Source organism: Humulus lupulus, chromosome 6 (assembly GCF_963169125.1).
Source record: "Humulus lupulus chromosome 6, drHumLupu1.1, whole genome shotgun sequence".
NCBI classification, from domain to species: domain Eukaryota; kingdom Viridiplantae; phylum Streptophyta; class Magnoliopsida; order Rosales; family Cannabaceae; genus Humulus; species Humulus lupulus.
Genome location: NC_084798.1, coordinates 13,733,009 through 13,736,417, shown reverse-complemented (window position 1 = coordinate 13,736,417; position 3,409 = coordinate 13,733,009). Strand labels below are relative to the sequence as shown.

The 3,409-nt window shown below is 40.2% G+C and overlaps 1 long non-coding RNA gene across 1 annotated transcript; it reads right to left on the bottom strand.

The window, feature by feature from the left end:
- Positions 1-1,606: 1,606 nt before the first annotated feature.
- LOC133783813 (uncharacterized) lies at positions 1,607-2,479 on the bottom strand. Its single transcript, XR_009870972.1, has 3 exons — positions 2,287-2,479; positions 2,147-2,194; positions 1,607-1,788 (listed from the first exon to the last, which is right to left on the bottom strand). It is a non-coding gene; the product is annotated as an uncharacterized LOC133783813 (long non-coding RNA).
- Positions 2,480-3,409: the final 930 nt, after the last annotated feature.

Genomic DNA, 3,409 nt, shown 5'->3' with positions numbered 1-3,409 from the left:
TTATAAGGGGTTCCAGCACTAAGAAGCTTACCTGTAACAACTGAGGGAGAAGCCTCACCTTCTGCTTAAGTCAATGCGAGCACTCGAGCTGGGGCTGAGCAATCCACTTTTCTGGGTTCTTCTTTTCTTGCCTTAGGGCAATCCTTTTTAAGATGACCTACCGCTCCACATGAGAAGTAGGCCTTTGCCCTACACTCTCCCAGGTGATGCGTCTTGCATCTAGGGCACTCAGGATAAGACTTACAGGCTTCATTACCACCTGGACGACCCATAAGAATACCACGAGGTCGCCTATCAGGACCTGGAACTGGGAAGGTGTCAGGAACCTTCCTCTTCTGATCACTGGGGCCAACACCCCTACCTGAACCCACAAATGGAGGACCTGGCCTCCTGAATTCCCTTCTGGCTGCACTATCACGCCAGATCCTATTCTCTGCACTCTCAGCTGTGAGTGCCTTCTCAACCACCTGTGCATAGGTAGTAACCCCTGCTACAGTGGTGATACGTACGTCTCGGGCTAATCTGGGCTGTAGCCCCTGCAAGAATCTCTCTCTCCTGGTCCCATCAGTGGCCACCAGCTCCATGGCAAACTTTCCCAAACGATCAAACTTCAAGGCATACTCAGTGACTGATAAGTTCCCCTGAAGTAGCCTAATAAACTCCTCGGCCTTCGCCGCTCTAATAGCATCATTATAATACTTTTCTTTTAATAGAGTCTGAAACTCTTGGTCTGAGTAATCACCTCCCACCAAATCCGGGCATCCTCCCGAAACATATAAGTGGCACAAGCCACCCTCTCATTACCAGTTACCCTCATAAAGTCAAGGATAGTGGTAATCATGCTCATCCATTGTTCGGCCTTGGCAGGATCTGCACTGCCCTCAAATAATGGAGCCTGTTGCTTCCTAAACCTTTCATAGAGAGGCTCCCATTTATTTCCAACCTCAGGCAGCTGCCCAGCTGCTGGCCACTGCAGGCACTTGCTGCTATTTCAGGAGACGTAGCTCTTCTCCCTGTCTTAATACTGTTGCTTGCAGATCACTGACTATCTGCTGCCAGTTTACAGGAGCTGGATGTGGAATTTGTGACTGGTCATTTTCCTGACCCTGGCTGTTATTATTATTCTGGCCCTGATCACTCTGGCCAGCTGAAGTGTCTGTCTGCCCTAGATTCATAATTCTATCACTGATACCTTACTGAAATGATGATCAATACAGCCAGTCAGGTAGTAATAACTAAACCTCTTGCCACTTTACGGTCCAAGAACAAGCAGACAATTATCACATTCCACAGTCATACAAATATACAGGAAGATACATGTCTATAGCATTTAGCACTCAGCATGTATCACATAATAGTTCATAAACAACAGTACTAATAAGTATGTTCCAGCAATCTCAGTACTAATAAGCACACAGTTTCTTAGGGTATAATATTTCAGGGTGTAATGACCCACTAATCTAGACTAATTGGACCATTATCGAAACTATACATAAAAAACTTACATTTTACGAAAATACCATAATTTATTGAGTAACTTGAAAATAAGAGTTATTTACAAAGAAACAGAATACTAAGAAGGATTTTGGGATCCCATTGTCTTTAAAACAAAATAAGATTTAAAATAAAAGACATTACATAATAATGCGGAAAATACATGTAAAACCATAAAAAACATAAAAGGAGACTACATCCTCGAATCGATAACGCTCGGCCCCTTGACTCCATTCATCATCGATACACATCCTCCCAAGCATCACGAATCTTACCGCCTCTAAGCTTATTTTCCTGCACATAAACAGAAAGGAGTGAGCCTAATGCCCAGCAAGGAAAAACCTAACACATAGTCATATACACAATTTCATAAGAAAACATAAAGACTTAACATAATACATATAACATACACTTATTATAATGGCCATTATTACTTGGGGTCCCATAGACTAAACAAGCATATGCCCATGGGGTTAATGGGGTCCTACTAGCTAAGTAGGTCATATGCCCATAACCCATTTGGGGTCTTGTTAGTCATATGGGTCATATGCCCAAGCCTACATACACATATACATATCATAACACTTTTAATAACATAAACATATAGATAACATAAGCACATAACATATTAATTCTAGCCTATTTTCCTTACCAAAGTTACCGGGATAAAATGGACTGAGTTAGGACTTTTGGAACACTCCTAAAACCACAATGAACAAGGGTGAGTCTAAAGAAAGGAGATGAAATGAAAGAGAATAGGAAGACTAAACCATTAAACGAAAATATGCTTACCACCACTTAAGTGCTTAAGAACTTGGATTCCCTCAAAGATTGCAAGATCAATCTAACATCCACCGAAATACTATAGCACTCACTTACTTCCCAAGTGTTTGATAAGCTTATGATGTTTAAGCTTATAGTTTTTCCCCAAACCAAGTGTTTACACTCTCTCACTCACTTAACACTAGCAGCCTCTGAACTTAGAGCAAATGGTGAATAATGGCTGGGTACTAGGTCCTATTTATAGAGTTTGGGAATGAAAATATCTTGATTTTACTTGAATAAAAATAATGGCTTTTTAGGTGAAAATCATTTGAATAATCGTTCAGCAGAGGCTGAAGACTCGTTCAGAAGATGCTGGACTGTTGAAGGAGTTTGAATGGCTGAAGGGAAAAGAATTCAAATGTATTTGAATTCATGCTGGTGGAGGCGATATATCGCCCCCTATAGGCGATATATCGCCTGGACCTTTGTTCCCGAGGCGACCGTGCATCGATTCGTGTTTTCCGTATCTACGTGCTGCGACATATCGCCCCCTATAGCTGCGATATATCGGCATACGCTGAATATTTAAACACGAATTTACACATTTTTAGCTGAGTTTGAATGGAGTAAACAGCCTTGACTAAGCCCTCAACGTGCTCAAAGCTGCTGACTGACCCTATACATTCAAACTTTTACCCTTATTTAATTTAATCCTCAAAAATACTTAATCCTTAATTACCATTCAAAACATGTGCTTAAAAATCCTATTGGTTGTTGTCTAAACCTTATAATATAATAATATAATCCTTAATATCAGTCACATTAATCAAACCTTAGGTTATACTTAATATTCTTAAACTATAGGTTAAACTTAGAAAATCTATAAGTACTACTATGAGTGTCCAAATAACTCCCGGTCTGAACCAAAAATCCAAAGTAACAATGATAACACTAAACATACTATACTACTAAACAATTAGCTAAGTAAAGTTCTTGGACTCTACACAGGGCACAGGTTTAACATAGTGTCTCATGCACACAGGTAAAGTATATATACTATATTTAAGCAATTATACATATAACTACATAAATATTTACCAAACCATGAGTCGAGCTTGACTTCAGTGATGTGTGTACATGCGCAGCCAGT